The sequence below is a fragment of the Sapajus apella genome, unplaced genomic scaffold (assembly GCF_009761245.1).
Source record: "Sapajus apella isolate SASKATOON/1434 unplaced genomic scaffold, GSC_monkey_1.0 scaffold9, whole genome shotgun sequence".
In the NCBI taxonomy this organism is placed as follows: Eukaryota; Metazoa; Chordata; class Mammalia; order Primates; family Cebidae; genus Sapajus; species Sapajus apella.
In genome coordinates this window covers 20,731,089-20,752,114 of record NW_022436949.1, presented here as the reverse complement: position 1 = coordinate 20,752,114, position 21,026 = coordinate 20,731,089, and the positions used below count along the sequence as shown (strand labels likewise).

At 36.5% G+C, this 21,026-nt stretch overlaps 1 protein-coding gene across 7 annotated transcripts in view; it reads left to right on the top strand.

The window, feature by feature from the left end:
- KLF12 (Kruppel like factor 12) overlaps positions 1 to 21,026 on the top strand; it is a 636,627-nt gene that overhangs the window by 271,493 nt on the left and 344,108 nt on the right. The window contains exons 3-4 of one of the 7 annotated variants that reach the window (XM_032277272.1): positions 4,800 to 4,920; positions 9,035 to 14,060. The exons of 5 other annotated variants lie outside the window; for them this stretch is intronic. The gene's annotated coding sequence lies outside the window, so the exon portion shown is untranslated. The remainder of the gene's footprint in view (positions 1 to 4,799; positions 4,921 to 9,034; positions 14,061 to 21,026) is intronic. One more of the 7 variants, XM_032277273.1, reaches the window with a different exon arrangement.

The following is a 21,026-nucleotide window of genomic DNA, read 5'->3' as shown; positions in this document are numbered from 1 at the left end:
TGAGAATAAGTCAATATCTTAACATGAGTGTTGGAAGCCAGTTTTATTTGATAAATATTTATTAATCACTTCCTGTGAGCAGTGTTCCTATCTGAAGTACAGTAATCACAAAAAGGACAAAACTCATCCTTGAACTGTATGGGACAAGGCCAGTCTTTTCGTTATATAAATAATCCCATAATAAACACCTACATAAGCCACATGAGTGGTGCAAAATATTGTGGTGATTCAGAGATGGTAGATAATATGGGCATGCTTTTCCTGAAGAAGTTGCTTTAAAGCTAGGATGTGAAGGAGGTGGGGCTTCTGTGAGGTATTTGAGGTGGAAGGAGTGATGTGAGCAGAGTGCTAAGGAAGAAAGTAGTCTGCTGTGTTTGTCAGCTAAGATATGTTTCTGGGGAGAAAGAATTTTGGAGATGTTATTTGGGGTTGTATTGTGGGTTTTATTTAATGCCATCCTAGACCATTGTTGTGGCAATGCAAATAGAAAAGAAGGGATTAGCTTGAGAGGTTTTCTCAGAGAGAACTTGTAGGACTTGGCAACTAATAGAATGGGAAAGGTCTGGGTGAAGGAGGGGTCAAGGATGATGTCAGGCTTCTAAGTTGAGGGAATTTTGGAGAGGGCAGATGGAAATCAGAAAAGCTGGTTTTCATTCTGGCCTGTTTTGCAGAGGCAAGGATTATTGTCGGAATTGTTATGAACATTTTTTTCTTTCTCAGCTTCAGGAATACTGTTTTGTATGACTATGTTTTATATATAGGGTGTGTATTTAAGAGAGATGATGGCTCCCTAAAGAAATCATGGAGAAAATGCCTGTTAACAGCTTTGCTGTATAATGCATTCATTGTGTCTAAGTGAGTTATTCCAAGAACCTTTTAGTCCGTCTCAAGTTGTTTGAAAATGGGAAAAGGGAGAATTTGTAGGCATACTGATGTTGGCACTGAGTTTTTCATACTGGAAGTCTTTTTTATCCCTGAAACTGTTCTTGAAAACATGGAGGCTCCCCGGGTTTTCTGGAATCCCAGTGCCCCAGACCAGGGCCGCAGATGGTCAGCGCATCCACGAAGGGTATCAGTCCTCAGGAGCGGTATGTGGTCTGTGTAGTACAGTGCTGTATTCCATAGACCAGCAGCATGAACACACTTTTTTCTCTTCCTTGTAGATGCTCTCCATGAAGGCCTGAACCCTGTCTGTGACTGTTGAATCCCTAGCACTTGGCATTATGCCTGATACACATTAGACTAAAAAAGTATAAATGAAGTGATGATACATTCCTCCCATAGTTGTGGCTATCACATCTGTCCTGTTTATTAATAACCCTGTGATATACAGATTTTGAACTAACAGATACGTTTTGAAAGATAATGTGATGGCCATTTATTAGAGAAAACTTGAATAATGGGTCCTATATATGTGATTTACCATTTATATATTTTAATACATGAAACCCACAGTTGAATGCTTTTATCTAGATTGTCTACTGACACCACACTTGGTCTTTGACACCCATTAGTTGCAGTCCGAGCAAGCTATACGTACTTTTTACATTGACAGCCGTAAGTCACTATTTTATACTGAATTTTGAGCAATAGCTCATGTGTGAAAATCAAGGCATGACAGGATGGTGTTACGTGTCAGACAGCAGTCTAGTGGAGTCAGCATTACCGTCTTTGCCTCTGTCACCTTGAACCCAGCACTGCTCCAAGCTGAGGCCAAAGATGTATGAAGAATTTCCATCTTTATCCTAATTGTATTATGTTTTTGAAATCTAACATTGATAGTTCATTTTTTATTTCCCCCTATTTCCAGAAGTACTATCCATTTTGTAAAAAATCTTCCAGGCTAAAGCATAATATATCATTAAGTAAAAATTATTTTATAATTTTTTACAGAATTATGTTTTTCTTTTTCATTTTTAAAGTTTTTATATATTTTTATTTTTATTTCTTTTGAGATGGGGTCTGTCTGTGTTGCCTAGGCTAGAGTATGGTGGTGTGATCACAGCTCTGGCTTCTCAGTCTCCCTGGCTGAAGCAGTCCTGCCACCTTAACCTCCCAAGTAGCTGGGACAACAAGCACAAGCCACCATGCCTGGCTAATTTTTCTTTTGGTAGAGGTGGGGTCTTGCTATGTTGCCCAGGCTGGTCTCTAACTGAACTCAAGCAGTCCTCCTGCTTTAGCCTCTCAAAGTACTTGGATTACAGATAAGAGCCACTCTGCCCAGCTGAGAATTATGTTGTTTTAATGTAGCATTTTTCAGATACAGCTAGTGCTCGACTTACGACCACGATTGGTTCCGACAGACCAGTCGTAACACGATTTGGTCGTAAGTTGAGTAGGCTATATGCACGCGGAGATGGTAGTGCTGCCGGAAGCTGGTCCGCACTGTCGTACGCCCAGCTGGGCAACGTTTGCGCTGCCAGACGCGGAGCAGTCGTGGCTAGCGATTGTGGTCGTAAAGTCGAATGGTCGTAAGTTGCATAGGTCGTAAGTCGATCAATACCTGTACAGTGTTATGATAGGGAACCCAACGACCTGATTAGACCAGCTTGGCAGAGAGACCAATAAATTAAAATATCAGGATACTGTTAATTGAAAATCAGAAGCAAAGGAAAAAATACTTAAATAAAAGATCATATTAATTTAAAATGAAATTGTGTGCTTTTACAAAACTTTTTCAGGAAAGCACATATTGTGCAAAGTGAATCCATAGCTGTATTAAAAGAATTAGTAATGGCCATTCCAGGTTGATTTTTTTTTTTTTTTTTTTTTTTTTTGCTAATTATAGATATTTAAGTTCTAATAGCATAAAGCATTTTTTTTTTCTCGGATGTTATCATCCCTTGGTTTTACATGTTTTAAACTAAGCTGTAAATTTAGCTTGAACAATTTTAATAACATTTCTAAGGATGTATCTCAAAAAGCAATTTAAAAGAAATACTGAGCTTTTGAAGTCAAACACAACCCCCTTTCTTACAAAAGCAGTGAACTTATTTTAGCTGAACATTTCTTTGCCCTGAAGCAGAAATTTCCCCACAGGGTAGATATTGTAATGATGGAAACCTTAGGTTAATGTGACCATTTTATACTAGTCATTTATAATCATTTGTGAATGGAATGGCGATTGACAAATGCACTTACTTTAATGTGGGCCTGGACTTATAATATACATGGATCAACTTCAGGTGCCCATGTCCGTCTTCTCCATGTGGAGTACGATTGTACCTTCCCTCCCCTCCTGCGCTGGTCTTTGTTTTGGGTGACCAAGCTGTGAGATCTTCAAGATCAAAGATCACATCATGTTGTGTCTGTAGCCCCAGCATGTAGAGCAATGCCAGGCGGCAGTGTGTGGTTAATAAATGTTGGTTGAATGAATACCTGGTTGACTCTATGTATGTATGTCTAGTAAATGGTGTTTGCAACTGACAGCCTTTTTGAAAAAAACATTTTGAATAGTTAAAAGTTTATAGGAATTTCCCCCTCCCATCTCTCAGATACAGGAAATTCCTTATTTCCTTCCTGGTAATAAGGAATTTTTCCCACCGGCAGCATATTACATGATGCTTTTCCCACTGGTAACATCTTACATGACATAGTACAGTGCCAAAACCAAGAAATTGGCATTGGTATAATCCATAGACCTTCTTCGGCATCACTGACTTTACATGCACTCATTTGTGTGTACTTTGCCTCAGTTCTATGCAGTTTTATCACCTGTATTGATCTGCATGGCTGTCACCAAAATCAAGATACAGATCGTGTGTATGTGGGGTTCCATGCCCACAAGGCTTCCTTGTGCTACTGTTTTGTAGCTAACCCCAACCCCTCATAACAGGATTTTAATCATCCTGACCTTGTGCTTTACATTAGCTTTTGCAATAACTGTGGCATGAAGAGCTATAAGATGTTTCTGTTCATTAAGAGACAGCAGCAATGATTGTATCTGTATCCGTTCCCCAGTCCACAGATCATCCCTCATCCATGATCAGTTTATACATTTAAAAAAAATTATCTTAAAGTTGGCTTTCCTAGAGTAATGAATTGTCAACATTATGATAATGCGAGTCCACTCCTATTAATCAGAACTTAGAGACTACATGTTGTGTTCATTATCCAGAAAATGCATCAAGTTGCAAATCTTAAATAGAATGCTAAAAATTGGGATCCACAGTATTAATGAGTTAAATATTGAAAAGTGCATCTTAGAAAATGTTTCTGTGACCAAAAAAAAAAAAAAAACACACACGCTCATATGCAATGAGTTGGAGTGTTCAGCAGCATTTAACTGGCGACTGTGCATGTCTTGTGCATAATTGAGGCTGTAAAGATGGATGCATGTGGTAGATGTGAGGGGTCTAAATGTGTGAGTGTGTATTGTAAGGGAATCTGTCTCTTCTAACATACAGCAGGCTTGATTGCAGATACAGTGATCCATGTTTATGTAAGCAAGGTGGAAACTTCTGATATAGAAGGAAAAAGGCCGGGGTTTATGGATGTTTTTCCTTCAGGAAATAGTTCACATTTTCAAGAAAGAAAATCTTTCACGCTCATGTCACCAAGATAAAAACAGACAACATGGTCAAGTTTACACTTGGTTTATACATTTGTCAAAATGAGAGCTGTCTTGTTGGCATGAGAAAGAAGGCACTTTTTCTACATCCTCTTTCCTGTCTTATTCTTTCACGTTTCATTGTGCTGGAAGATCGGGTCCCAAGGAAGTTCCTTAGGAATTTCATCACTGTCTTCTGCTGACTCTGCTTCTTCCTTCTCTTCCTACCCTGCCTCCTGTCCCACTACAGGGACTTGCAAAGTGAATGTCTATGAGGGCAGAAGCCAGCAAGAAAAACCTGTTTTGCAAAGAAAAGCCTCCAGGCCACACTCCCCCGTCATCAGGATACAGAAATCTTGCCACATCCTCAGGTTGGAAAACCTTCCTGGGAACACTGTGTTCCTGCTGGTGGCGTTCATATGTTTGTGTGTGCACTGTGTGGGGAGCTGGAAGCCTGAGGGTGGGCGTGAGGACCATGAGTCTGGGTGTCAGGCAAGGCCTTTAAAAATAACTTGTTTTTCATTTTTTGGTACATAGCCTCCCTGTTCTAGTTTATTAACAATGAATTTTTAACTCTTATGTTAGGTACTGTGGGAAGTTAGAAAAGTCCTTCTTTAAAGAACTAAGAGTCTCTTCAGAGGATTTATCTACAACTGAGAGAAAAGGAGAGTTACCAGAAATACAAAATAGGTCACGGAATATTTAAGTATGGAGAGGATACATTGTTAAAATTATGGAAGTGGCTTGAGGGAAATCTATGAAGACAGAGAGTGGATGGTGTCAGATGGTTCACAAGGAGCTGATGAACACTGGGCCTTGCAGATGGGAGCGTTCTGAGGCAGGAGCTGGGGGCATGGCTGTGGCTTGCTGGTTAATTAGTGTACTGGACCAGTCAGACATCTTTGGTTCAAGTTCTTTTACCACTAGACCTCTTAAAGTGAGATTCTTCCTTGACTATAAACTCCCATGTTACATTAAAGTTATGAATAGTAAATAAAATGTTTATGAAAAAGTAAGAAAGCTTTCTAAATTGCAAAACCCTATACAGATTTGAATAATTACTCTCAGATTACCAGTCTTAGAAATCAAAATTTTAAAAATTTGTATACAATTTAAAACTGAAGACCATCTGAAAAGATGCTGATATTTACCCATTTTTAAGAACATGAGGCCAGGAGCAGTGGCGCATGTCTATAATCCCAGCACTGTGGAAGGCGAAGGCCACTGCGGATCACAAGGTCAAGAGATCGAGACCATCCTGGCCAACATGGTGAAACCCTGTCTCTACTGAAAATAGAAAAACTAGCCAGGCGTGGTGGCATGAGCCTCTAGTCCCAGCTACTTGGGAGGCTGAGGCAGGAGAATCACTTGAATCCATGGGGCGGAAGTTGCAGTGAGCTGAGATTGTGCCACTGCACTCAGGCCTGAGTGACAGAGTGAGAGTCAGGTCTCAAAAGCAAGGAGGAAGACAAATTTATGGTACAGTTTTTTGTTTTGTTCTCATTTGTTTGTTTTTAAATATGATGTCTGAATGAAGCCAAACAAAAAGCAGGTACTACACAGTTTTTTAGAAGTAATCATTCCCTCACAAATTTTGAGAAAAGCTGAAGAAAATCATAATCATTCTAAAAATTCATTTCTAATGGGTCAAAGGAGGAATGTATTTTTCATCCTAAAATCTGCTGTCATTTCATATTCTATTTTCTTTGAGACAATTTATCGGGCACATATTTAGATGCCAGCTCCTGCAATGGGGATCAGAAATAATCATCATCCCTGCAGTGGTGCAGATAGCCACATTATTATAAATACAGTCAACCCTCTGTTTCCAAGGGCTTCTCATACACAAATTCCACCAACCAAAATTGAAAATATTAAAAGACAGACAACATAAATTTTAAAATGCAGCACAACAACTATGTGTATAGCATTTGCATTGTATTAGGTATTATATGTAATCTAGATATGATTTAAAGTATATGGGAGGATGTGCATAGGTTATATGCAAATGCTACATACTACTACTGTTTTACATAATGTACTCAAGCATCTTTGGATTTTGGTTTGTGGTGGAAGTCCTAGAACCAATACCCACAGATACTGAGGGATGACTATATATATGTATCACTTCCACCCGAGAGCTGCTGTTGAATAAAGGGAAAAATTCTAGGCTAGCTTATAAAAGGAAACTAGTGAGGCTGTGTTCCCTTGAGGAAGTAGTATTTGACTACAGATATGAGGTAAGCTGTGGGATAAAAAGGCCTGGAAAGCAGAACAGGGGTATATGGATTGGGATAAAAATTAATTGCTAAAAATGGTGACAGTTATTAAGCCAGTGTATATGATGGGCCTTAATATAGTATTCTACCTTGGAATCTTAAAGAAATCCTCTTCTGTAGCATCTTAATACAGTAGTTTGCCTAGGCATTACGCTTTGTCCAACCTGAGATATTTTCAGAAATAATGCTCTAAGATTTCAGATGTCTCTCTAATACTTTGCTTCATAAAACCTGAATCAGAGTAATAGACAAAAGGTACTAAAATAAGATTTAAATGAATATTTTTGTAAATCTGTAATAGAAAAGAACTTTCTAAAGAGGGACTCCAAATCCAGAAATCATAAGTTGGAATTTGACTACTTCAAACACTTCTATAATAAAAGTTTTATCAGTTTAAATAGAAAACTATAAAATGGTAAAAACCATTTACAATATATATGACAGTGAAAACATTTTTTATGAAGAAATCTCTTAATGTAAATCAGCAGCTGCCCAATATAAAGATTGGAAAAGATTTGAACTGGGATTTCATAAGAGAATGCATAAATGACCAGTAAACAGATGAGTTGATGTTTCATGTCACTGGTAGTCAAAGAAACAGTGCCTGTTTTTTTGTTTGTTTTTTGTTTTGTTTTGTTTTGTTTTTTGCTTTCAGGGTTGTTGTTTTTTTTGCCATTAAAAAGATGGCCATATTGAAGAAAATGTAATAACTACACATGTATATGCACTGATGAAGCATTTGTGAATTTATACTTTCTGTATGCATAAACATTTATAATGTGATTACCCTATGACCCAGAAATTTTACTTCTAGGAATATATGCCAAAGATGTAATTATGAGTATGCGTAAAGATTTAGCTACAATTATGCTCATCATTACTATAATTAAAAGTTGTGAAGCAATCAAAATGTGTAATAGAGAGATAGTTACATAAATGTAGCACATTGATAGAAGGAACACTAAGTGGCCATTAAAAACAAAGTCCTTTTGAATTCTTTGCTATGGAAGTTTGTCTGTGAAATATTGTTAAATAAGGAAGTAGATTACAAAATAGCATTTATGTCAAGGATATATAGTAACATGTTAAACACTTACTTGTGTGTTAGATAGTTTGCTAAATGCTTTATGTTGATTGTCTCATTTAGTTATAACATTCCTCTGAGTAAATAGTAAATAGTCCTATTTTATAGATACCAAGCATTGCCAGCAGCAAAAAAGTATAAGATGCAGAATTGATAAGGTAGGTGTGGATACAAAACTTCAGGAAGCGGTAATCTGTGTTTAAGACAGTTACATGATCAGGTGGTAAGTTACAAAGTTCAGATAAAAATATAGAGATAGGCCTGGGTCATGGAGTGGGGTTGTATATAAGATGGGTAATGTTGAATAATATTCATGTTTCATAAAGAAGATACATGGAGAAAATAAGTATTGAGTTGACACGGAACGCTGGATAGGCAGTGACTGGAAGTAGAACACATTCTGCAGGCAAAATAGCCTGAGCAAGCAGCAGATGCAAGAATGAGCAGCTTGGAAATGTGCAGTTCGGAAAGGTGTTGGCTGGTTTTCCTGAAGACAAAGGAATTAAAGTAAGGTGAGACCAGATAATGGAGAGCTTCCACTGTGAAGTGTTTATGTAGATGTGTAAATGTATCTAGATACATTTATTTAGATACATATAAGAAAGTATTTGAAGGCCTTCTACAAGGCTTAGTTATACTGGTTTACTACAAGTTCTACTTCAGTTTCTATTAGAAATGTTAAGGAGGCTCTTGTGATCAACTCTGTGCCTAACAGATTTGGAAGCTCCTACTACATATTGTGGGTTTTATTTTCACTTTTTAAACTGTATTTTTATAGTGCACTTAACAGCATTCCATGGATTTTTACATGAAAACTGATGAGCTTAATTAGTGTGAGCAGGCCTCTGCATGTTTCTGAACAGAGTTCTTAATTAAGAAACTCAGCCTTGGGTGGGGCTTTGGCCATTGTGTAGTCTGTCTTCCCACCCCAGTGAAGGAATTTCTCCTATAATAATTCCCAAAGGAGATTATTCCTAATTATTTACCTAAAATAATGAATAGAGGGAGGAAGATGAAGACCTAATTAGTTGCTTACGCCAACATTTAGAGTAGCCTATTTCATCTTTGAAATACATATTTATAACTGAATGAAAATTGAGAAGCAAGCTTTTTTTTTTTCAGATTTGTACTTGTTAGAAAAGAATCACTCATAACACTAAATCATCATTTAATTTAATCTTCGAGGTAACTTTGTCTTTTAATCTTCTATGTAACATTGAATATCTATCATGATATTAACTAGTTTCGTCATTTGAGTTGTTTTATAATGCACTCCTTATAGATGGAAGAAGGTTATATCTGACTCAGCAGGCGATGTGTTAAGGATACATTCAAAAATTCTGGTTTGGTAAAAGATTACATCTCTTTAATGGTAATGGTTTAAATCACATCTTTTAAAATTTGAAGTAGTACTCTACCTAAGAGCTAAGTTATTACCAGCAACATATACCTCCTCTAAATAAAAAAGACATAATGATAATTTCTCATAAACCTAGAATGAAGATTTATCTAGTTCTATGTACCTGGGATTGCCCCCTTGTCAAACTGATTTTATCTACTTAACATATAGTATATTGTTGGTAGAACTGGTATTTCAGAACAAAGCAGAAGATACAAACAAAGTTTGTTAAGTGTAAATCTAATTTACGAAGCCATCCAAACACAAGAAATTGTAGGAATGAATTTTAAATCACATGTGAAGTCAGTAGTATTGTTAGAGGAGACTTAGTCAAGGAAGACATTTTGGAGAATTTCCAAAGAGCAAAAATATGGGCTTTGGTGGTCCAAGGAAGGTTTCCATCTAGAAGAAGTGGCAAGTGGCTGAGTCTCTGAATCCACTGAGTCTTGGACTGTTTATATAATCTTTGTAGTTCTAGATATAGCATAATGCCTCGTGCATAGTGGCATTCAAAAAATATATAGTGCCTTGAAGATATTGTAAAGAGTAGGAAGTAGACTTCAATAATCTTCAGTATAGTGCAGCCATTCAAAATTCAGTTTAGGATTAGAGAGATTATAGCTTGGGTCCGAGTTTAACCACTTGCTTCTATCTCTGATATTAGTCAAGATCTTTATCTTCTAAGTTACAGTTTCCTCATGGCAAGGTGGTACATCAAGAGTCAAAATTTGTGATTAAAATGAGACAAATCTTGTGAAGCACTTAGCATGATGCTATCTTAAATGTCACCCTGAAATGAAATAGGAACATGGCAGAATGCTACTTTTGTGGCTTGTATTAACATATAAATGCATCTTTAATTGCTTGCTATAGGCTTCTAAGAACTGATACTAATTGGCTTAAATATTATCTGTGCCATATAATTATTTTCTCTTGGATGGGGGCCAAAATGGGAGACAGTGTGGGAGGAAAGGGCAGGAAGGTTTTGTTCTGAAACAGTAGAGGTGTTCAAACATCTTCATCTAGGTATTTGGAAATATAATTAAGACCCATCTTAAGGTAGGGTTAAATGCCCTCTTTTCTAATGAAAGAAATTGATATTGAACGGGACTGTACATTGGCAGGAATAGACGCACAGTCTGAATCACGGATAGAGAAAGAGAGGCAATAGCTTGTAGCATCGGGCACTGTCTGCTCCTGCCCTGCCCTTCCTTCACAGCTTCTTTACTGGCTGTTCCTTTGCTTTGTCTCAAAGAGGTAGTCCCTGTGTCCTCAATGGACTCTATTTCTGGTAATCTTCTCATTTGTTTTCTTCTAGTGAGCCCTCTACCACACTGGCGAAAACAAAATACACTCCCACCCCATTCCTATCCATGACTTTTATTTTACCCTGGATGTTCAAATCTCTAAGGACATTTTGACTTTTTTGTTTGGCCATCAGTGTTCTGAGATAATTCAAAATAAATAGTCACTTAAAACATATTTTAATGAGCTATAAAATGATCTACTGTGGAGTTTTGTGGAGGAAATTCACACATACTTATAAGAAAATCCAGACCTTTAAAAAATTTAGAGCCGTCTGTGGGGTGAATCAGGCTCTGCCTGTGACAGCAACTCACCTTCCTTTTCATACTTCTTCACTTCAGCTGCCTTGTGCCTGGCCCTGGGTATACACTTAACTATAGCCCAGAGGTAAGATTTGATAACCAGTATTCTTAGGAGATTAAGTTATGAAACTTAACTCATAGGGAACCAAACATTTGATTTAGGAATGGAATTAACTGCCTAGGAGGTCGTTAGGTGTTGTTTATGGAAAGCAAGGTCCTTTCTAGGGGCCAGACTTCTCCTGATCAATAGAATGAGACTTGCTGAGAAATGCCTGGGAACAAACTCTAAGAGTGATGCTAGGTACCCTGGATGCCTAAACCCATTAATAGGGTCCCTAAATACTTACCTTAGAAATCACTGGTGACTTGTACACTACAGAGAACAGTAAAGATTTATGTGATCCAGTGTGTGCTACCAAATTATTCCTGGTGTAGTTAAGTCCGACTTAAATAGAAATGTGATCAGATTTTATGCCTGTATCAATTTTATAATCTTAAAGATAAAATTTTAACTTAGTTGAAAACATTTTATGAGAAACCTTGAAAACTAAGTAGTTGACCAATCATGGTGAAATTTTCTTGACATATAGTTGAACAATTCTTGCATTTCAACAACAGATAAAAAAAGCAACTGTTGAAAAGCAAATCTAGAACATTTATATGAAGAAATAGAAATAAAAGTTGCTGGTTTTATATGATAAGTTTTTCACCTTTCTTTTTAAAGACTGGTATTTGGGAATGGTAGGCAATGTAGGATCAGGATTTGGTTAAATCCACTGTTTATTACTGATCAGATATCCTCCATGTAATCTTTTGTGCAAGTTATAGTTTTGACTTGAGATTCACTTTCCTCATTTGTAAAATGCAGTTACCAGAATTACCTACTTGGTAGTGTGGCACTAAGAATTGTGTAAAAGAGAACTATGTAAAACATCTGACAGGGTGTCTGGAAGTTAGTACTCAATAATAAATATTAACTATTAATAGTGATAACTGTAAACCTTTTTATATCACATATTTTTACTGCTATTTCTCTAGAGATTTTTTTATTGGTCATATAGTATATTCCCCTTTTTAAAAACTTGAAAATTCTTTCTCCTTTTATTAATTTAAACTTATAAAATGATGTGATTCCCTTATCTTCCTTCTCTTACACATTGTAACTCTACGGCACCTAGAAGCATTGTAAAATCTTACTAACATAAACATTTTAATACTCGAAGAAGCATTTTTCCACAAAACAGCCATGTTTCTTGTATTTATCATAGTAAGAGAAATTCTAGATATGTATGACCTCACTAATCTTCATAGTCTTTCAATAAATATTGCCATTTGGAATCTATTTTAATGTCTAAAAACATTAGGAATATAAAATATGTGTATATATTATAGCTATAAGTACTTAGAAAAACATGAAATTGTGACAGTAATATAAATTAAGATAATATTTCTAGTGAAACCACCTTTACTTGACAGAAGTTTTTGTATATTTTACTAATTCTTCTGCATATGCAGGTCATTTTAACTTAATATTGCAAAATAAGGTCTTTTTTTTTCATTTTTCTTAAATGTTGTTTATAATAGCAGCATGCTAGTCCATTACAGTTTTCAACCATAATTAAATCAGCTATTTCCTTATAATAAATTATTTCCAGTTTTTAGGTTATAAATGGTGTTTCCATTAGCTTTTTATACTTACAGTTTTTCCTTTTTTGTTGTTGTAGGATTAATCTAGGAATGTTTTCTCTGGGTCAGACTGTCAGTGTGTATTTGACTCTTGAAACTAAAGTGCCTTTCAAAAGAGTTCTGATGGTTGGTAGTGCCAAAGGCAACATACGAATCAGGTCCTTCTTGCCATTTTCTAGCAATGGATATAATGGTTATTAAACTGGTCAATTCAATCAATGTTAAGTGATCTCATTTTTTTTTCTTCTTTCTTTACATGGGACAGAAATAATTGTTGACATACCGTTTTGGATTAAAGTTGGATAGTCATGTCTTGAAATAATTTGGAATTGGTAGTACAGTTATAATAAAGCACATGTCATTGCAACTAAATTAAAAAGACTCTTTAATGTAGCTTGTTGACTTTTTATATGAAGAATTTGTATGCTCACAGTAGAAACTATTATGGGGAAAATTTAAAGTTTTTGAAGTAAAAAGAAAAAAGAAGCCAACAAACTTTAAAATATATTTCCAGCTTGTAGATTCAAATGGTGATTTCTTAATGTGCCATGTATTTTAAGCTCTTAACTATCTGAAGCCCAAGTAACTACATGTAGAATTAGAAACCACTGTTTTGGTTTTAAGGGTATTTAAAAATAGTCTTAGGGAAATCTTTATCTTCAGTTTTACTGTTAAAGCCGAATTGAGTTTTACTATTAAAGCTAACTATACTCTGTCTTTCTCCTTAGCTTGCTTTTACCTCATTTATAGAACAGACCTAGTATTTTAAAAAGTTATAGATGCCACTCCTACCCTCCCCTCTCCCCCCGCCCCCAGGACAAAATGTAGGCATGTTGAATGAACAGTCATAGCGAAGTGCGGGGATTTCCTTGAGCTATAGAATTAGATGAAAAAAAGGGAGAGAGGGGAAGTGTGAGAACTACAGAGAAAAGAAGACAAATTACAGAAGAAGACAAGGAGATATGAAAGAAGTAGATTTACATTTTGAGTTCTCATTGCCTTCGTATTTTTTCACAAATTCTCTGGCAAGCTGTAAGGCTATTTTTTTAAGGTTTATTGATAAACAGTTGATTTGTATTTTAGGTCAAACTAATTCTGCCTCTCTGTCCTCTTGTCCTTTTCTATTCTCTTCTTTATTGTATTTTATTTTTTAACAGAAACACTGTCTAACTTGCTGGCTCTTTCTGCTCTGCTGTTGCTCCAGCCCTGCAGCTTCCCTACCGTGTGAATTTGCACTTCAGTGGCACCATTTCCTGTTAGAAACCAAAGGCAGGCCCCTGACTTTTCTAGGTGGTGATTCACACCGGAAGGACCTCAAAAGCTGTATCAGGGCACCTGACTTAACTGTGGGACTAGCTGATCGACTTGATGCACAAATGGGACCCTGGACTCTTTTTCATACCTTTTGGTCTCCTGTGGGTCTGAGGTAGAGTGGTCAGAAAATTGAAAGATTGATGTAAGTAGATTTTAGAACACTAATTACAGAGGGTTGAAATCAACCTCGTTCAGATTCCTCTGGATAGAAATCAAGGTGAATGATATTTGAGTCCCAAATCAGTATTTGTTTTTGTTTTAATTATAGTAAAATACATTTAACAGAAAATTTTAAGCTTTTTTAAGACATTGTATATTGTCACATCTGTATCTAACATGGAAATATGTACATGCATATGTAACCTACAAAGATGAAAACTGTTCGTTCCTTATTTTATAATAGAAGAATCTTACATATGACTTTTAATTTCCTTTTTAAATTGTGAAATACAACAAAATTTTATTTTAACCATTTTAAGTGTACTAGATGATGTTTTTTCACTGTGTAAGTTAAGCTTTATATAAATTATATACAGTTCTATTAGAGAAGACTGAAACTAAAAAAAGGTTGATATGAAGAAATCTCACTTTTTTGGAATTAAAATAACTGATATTTTCCCCTCTTACATCTTTCTTTATTTTTCTACACATATATTTTGGTACTTGAAGTATTGCTAAGTTTTTAAACCTAATTTTCCTCCGAGGCAAACTTTTTTTTTCTTTCAAAATCTTAAAGATAATTTTTTCATGGAATGAATTTGCAATCCATGTGCAATCAATCTTTATAATAAAAATATGAAATTGACATTTGTGGATACATTGTGAAATGTATCCATAACTGGCATAAATTCTGATGATTAATAAGGTCAAGTTTCTGAGTAAGGGTACCCAAAACTCAACTGTTTTACTAGAGAAATCTTAGCAAATCCAAATTATTTAATTGTTTACATTTTACCAGTTAAGGTTTTCAGCCTGTTGTGGGGACTATAGAGAAGGGGTTATCTGACAGTGGTCAAGTCGGAGGAAGTTAGATGCCTTTATATCTACTGGGGCTCATTGTTTAGCTCTATCTACAGTCATTTTGGTATTGCCATCCAATCAGTCAAATGTGTTTCATTTACTTTATTGATCAGTATAATCTACATTATTTATATTAATGACAGTGACTGTTTGTTTATAAAAAGGCAGTATATGAACTTGGGAAGTTCTGCATTCACTTGGGTGCCTTTCTTACTCAATATGTTAGTAAATGATTATGTCCTAGTTAGGCCTATGCAGTGCAGTGCCAGAACTCTTGCATCTGTTTAGTCTACTTACTGATTTTATCTTTTTGTTTTTTTAACTCTGAACAAACCAAAATGTCCAACATGTGTAACTCACTAACATTCACAACCCACTTCCAGCAAAGCTAAGAGCCTTTAAAATGACTTTGAATCTATGGCAGTAGATGGGCATCAAATATATTCAGACACTTCATCTGAGTGGATTAGCAACAGACTTCTTCTCTTAGGAAAAAAGTAGTTGGGAAGCAATGACATTTGCATAAAGGCATTTCCTTTTGCCACCTTTGGATTTTTTTTTTTTTTTTTTAGAATTATGGTTTAATCTTACTGCTGTTATTAAACTGCTTTAAGCTTCTTTCCAAGTACCACAGCCAAATTGAAGGATTTATTTCATTGCTTGTACTTTGAAACACTGTTGTCAAAGTAAGCAAAGGCAAGGGATAGACATACAGCCCCCTTGCATTTTCAGTTTATTTGCATTTGTTCATGACTTCTGTGACACTTTAAATTTACAAAGGAGTTTGCTTGCTTTAAACTCTATCATATATACGTTGTTACCTGAATGAGTGTGTAAGAGATCAAAGTACCTGTCAGCTTAGTAAATAGAAGAGATTTTTTTTTTCTCTCTCTGAACTGCTTATACAGGGAGAATTCATTGCCTTATTTATGTTGAGAACTTAACATAGTTAGGAAAACGGTCGGTTGTTAAAGTTTGAAAAGTGTCAGGGAAGAGGTGGGTGCTATTTTCTGTAGAGTGTCAAATATTTGAAGTATATTAAAGCTGAAATAAGTGAAAATCTGTTAGATTACTTGGAGCCTCTCCTAATTTCCTATGTTTTAAAGAGACCTTTTCCCCCTCAAGTACATTTGCATATATAGAAACAATTTGGCTTCAACAAATAATGTTGCCTATCTCTCTTAAAGTAATAAAATGAATAATATAGACTCATTAATATTGCCAGTTATTTTATAGGATACTTGAAGCTGAAAAAGACACAGATATCAGGGACCTAACTAATTTGTACCTATGGAATTATGATTTTGGTCAAAAATATTTTCACTCCACGTGTTCATTATGTGTGCATGCCTGCCCTCTCTGGACAACGGTCCAGCTGATTGCTGCTGTTATTGTTAGGGGCTCTTAGTGTATCAAAAATAAGTTTTTGAGCATGACAGAATGGTGCATATGCTCGTTTTTTAAATTGGAAACAAAAGTTCTGTACGAACTCCATAGTGAGTACAATTAAATACACAAACCATTGGATGGGCAACCACGCCGGTAAGCCATGGAGAATTTACTTTTTTGTTGGATATTTGTTAGAACATGAAGTTGGAATTGAGAACATATTTTCTTCTGAAATATGGTTGATGATTATGTATGTGTCTGTTGAGGTGTGGTTAATTCCACAAAGCCTATTTACTCTACAAAGCCCCCCAAATTAGAATATGGTGCTGCCATTATGTGGTAACCCTGTATATGACAGTGTATCTATTGGAAAATGTTTTGAGTTTTCATATGAAGTTTTAGGGGCATTGCTGTAGCTCTGACAGTATAAATATGGATTTGAAAGTTATGAGCTATACACAACTTGATATTTCAGAGTGACAGTGAGGCTGCAGTGCACTGGTGGTGATAAACTGTTAGGACTTGGAATCTCTTTGTACTTTGATATGTTAGGAACTGTCTTAACCCTAATTGTATTTCACATGCCCCTTTTCTTCGAGATCTCCAGAAACTTGGTTAATCTGCTACCTCTCCACAATGAACAGCTGAAGCTTCTGGCTGTAGTAGCTGTCAGCCCCGTTTCTGCAAGGCTGGGTTAGTGTCCCCACAAAATTCATGTCCTTTTTCGGACCTCAGAATGTGACCTTATTTGGAATTGGTGTTGTTGCCAATGCAATGAATTATGATGAGGACATCCTGGAATAGAGTGGCCTTTCATCTAATATGTCTGTGTCCTTCTTAGAAGAGACACAGACACGTATGGAGAGCACCATGTCGCAGAGGCAGAGATGGGGGTGATATATCTACACCCCAAGGAATACTAGTGATTGTTGGAAACACCAGAAACTCAGAGAAAGGCATGTGACAGATTCTTATCTATAGCCTTCAGAGAGAACGTGGCCCTACCAACACCTTGATTTTGGAATTTCAGCATCCATGTCTTTGAGAGAGTAGATTTTTGTTTTTAAAAGCCACCTGGTATGCGCTACTTCCTTACTGCAGCCCTAGGAAACTAATACACCTGCCAATAAGCAGAGAAGAAAATATTCTCTGAGTTTCTCTCCTGTCAGTCTGTTTTTTAGCAAACATGTAAATAGTTTTAAGTTTCTCTAAAATTATCAAAAACAAAACTGAGCATCTGTAGGTGAAGAGCATTTGTTTTCAACCATCACTTCAGTTAGGCATTTTGTGGGAAAGGTATTCCATACTGGGATTCCATCCCCAGAGATTCTGATACGGTAGGCTAAGGGTAGGGCCTGGGCATCTGTATGTTTTAAAGCTTCCCAAAGGAATCTGCGAATATGCAGATAGAGCAAAGAATCACTAGTGCAGAGGGAAGAGTAAGAATGAGCCAGGAGCACATTAGAATCAGCTTGTTGGCTTTTGAAGCTTACTGATGCCTGAGCCCCAACACCAGAGGTTAGAGATGCAGCCTGCCGTTGGTTAGAGATGCAGCCTGCCGTTGGTTAGGGATGCAAAGGGGTCGAAGAGAGTCATTTTTTTTTTTTTTTTTGGTACACAGTGGATGAATGAGGTCTCAGCACAACAAAATATCTTCTTCTGTATTGTATTCTCTCTTCTTCATAATTCAAGACTTCCCCAAACATCTTCAAAGGAGGTGGCCAGTGAGTTATATGTGAGTTGGGTATGTTGGGGGGATTGTAGTAGTGGCTGGTGGCTCCAGGTAGGGTGGGTGGGGATTGATTTTTTTTTTTTTTTTAATCCTTTTCCCTCCTATTCTCCGTACCATTTCCTGTTCTGTGGGAAAGCCTGCCTTGGGCCCACGTGAATAAAATGAGAATGAAATTATAGGGTTGCAAAAGTATAGAAGTGAGGGGATTCTCAGTGAGAGGAACAAAATTTGAAAAATCCCATGCAGCAGAAGTGGGAGGCAAAGAGGTACTACGGCCACTGGTGGCCGTTTCAGTTGTGTATAATCCATTGTGCCTGTAGAGAGGGGACTTAATGTGTATGTATAGACATTCATACAGATAATTTTTGTGTGGCGCACAAAAATGTCTGTATAATTATGTTTTTTTTTTTTTTTTCCTGAAATTCTGTTTGTAGTGAATGTTGCCCTGTATTATGTGATGATTTCCAAGAAGCTCCTGTCTCTCCATCTTGCGGTCTGCTTTGTACTTTGTAGATTTATCATTTGGGTTGTGCCTATGGTGTTAATCTTGATTAAGAGATACATTGTTAATACATCTGATGCTGTGCTAGTGACTAATATCTAGTATTGTTGCTATTTCTTTTATAATGACAGTATGTTTAGAATATCTAAGACACAAAAACAGCAGATTTAAAGGAGGTCTTTTGCATGTAGGCCACTTGGAATGAAGACCTTCTTCATCCTGCGCTCATTTCCTTGCTTTGTCCACATGCTTCACTATCTTCCTGATGACCATAACTGTGTTTAGAGACCACATTAAGGAGACCTCCTCATTGGTGAAGTTCTTTAAGATTGGTTCTGAGATCTGTGCTTGATGGCAATTCTTAAAAGTTCTCATAGTCATAGCTATCCGAAGTTTTTGTATATCTGCTGATAATCACACTTGCTTTATTTGATTTGCATATCAATCCTTTGAGGTCGATTATAGCACTTGTATTTTCTTGATAGGAGACATCAGTGAGATTTGTACTTTGGAACTAACCGGTGGCATACTGGCAAGTGACTTTCTGAATAAAAGGCCCTTATTTGTAGCATTTGCTGATTCCCCAGGTGTAAATACACAGACTATGATGAATTTCAAGCTACTGCAGTGTAGTCATGGGTCGTAAAGAGATGTGTGCAGTCAGCTCTCCCATGCCTGTACTAGGCCGATCCAACCCTCTGGATCTATCATGTTATGCTGCCGAACTCCCTTGACTCTCCCCTGTCCCCCCTACCGACAGCAGTCATTTTACAGAATCCCCGTATCACTATCAAATGAACATCGTGTCCTGTTTGTAGCCTCTTCTACTGAAAGTTTCTCCACGTTATGGAATTACAATTAACTGCCAACTTCCAGGACCCTTACTGCCCTAGACTAATGTGGAATTAATGGAATAGAATTTATTACAGTAAGACATATTTTGTTATTTCTTGATAAATGTGGATAATGCTATTGAGTCAAATGGCTGATCATTCTTGATGTGTGTAGCAATTTTATGAACTTATTAATAACACACTAAACTGATTTTTCTCATGACACCGATCATTCTTTTACTGTTTAATCCAAAATGCTTTTTCCTTTCCACATCTCCTTTTTCTTGGTATGGTCTTTAGGTGAAACCACCTTTTCTCTGTCTTTACATAAAACCACCTTTTCTCCAAGATAGGATTTGCTTTTGGCACAGCTGTGTAGTAGCAGACTTGGAAGGGGTCCGGCTCTTGGGTAATGAAAAACCAGGAGACTTGTCAGCCTTTTTTCAAGATTGTGAATGAAGTGGCCAGCAGTACTATCTCCTTCCCATTCCACATTTTTGTGGAAAAGTCTAAACAATTATTTCCTTGCTCTATTTCTACCTCATTGTAAATCTTAGAAAACATGTGTCTCAGGTTCACTTTTCCCGATTCTGGCTGTAACACTGACTTCCTTAAAAATTAGAGTGCATTCTAAATCGTTGCCTTTTGTCAAGCTTCCTATTCATGCTAAGACCTTGAGTGAGATGTGTTAGGCATCACTAATGTGCTGCTGCCATCTTTGTAGGATTTGCCCTGTAGTGATTAGGATACGCTTTTTATATTTTTTCTTTAGCACAGCTGTGATAGGCTGAGTAGAGTTGAGAGAGCTTGACTCTATCCCTGGCATGGACTGCTTGCTTTTTCTGAGATACTTTGGTTTTATGGGAATTGCTTTCATTTATGAGCACTGTGTAATTTGAAAAAAACCAAATGTTATTAAACAATTTCTGAAATTGCTTCCTGAAGTATATATTGCATAAAAATATATTTTAGTGACTATAAATATGAGACATGTGAAGTCTTTTTTATAACCAAATTCCGTGTAAGAATGATCTCATGTTAAGCAGACTGTATTTTTCTTCTTTTCTTTCCCAGCTTGTCAAACCCCTTTAAGACATGGCCACAGATCATGGGATTGCAGTCCCCACTCAACTTCATGTCATTTTATATTTGATCCCTAAAGATTTTGTAATTGTTAAGATTTTATGACTGCCTGACACTTATATTTAATGTCCAGGCCATGACCCTGAGCGATGAGAGCATGCGATGGCCGGGACCACGGACTTGAGTTTACGTTACTGCTGTAGAGGTTCCTGAAAGAAAAGACCAGGGGGCTTCAATATGATTTGCAGTCTGGACAATTTATTTTGCTTTTGCTGAGGAAGTAAGAAGTACATTTTTATTTTTTAAAAATACATTAAAATTGGAAGCATTTTCCACAAGAAAAATATGTTACCAGGAAAAAGAAAAATTGTATTTTAGTCTGATTATAAGAGATGCAAAGTTACATTGATCTGCTTCCTACTTTTGTTTAAACATATGCGTTACAGTTTTGATTGCAAGGGACTTGTAAGTTAAAAAGACCTATTATAGCTAAGCTTCTTGACAAAGAAATCTGATTTTCAACATGAACAGCATAAATGGAAACTGCTT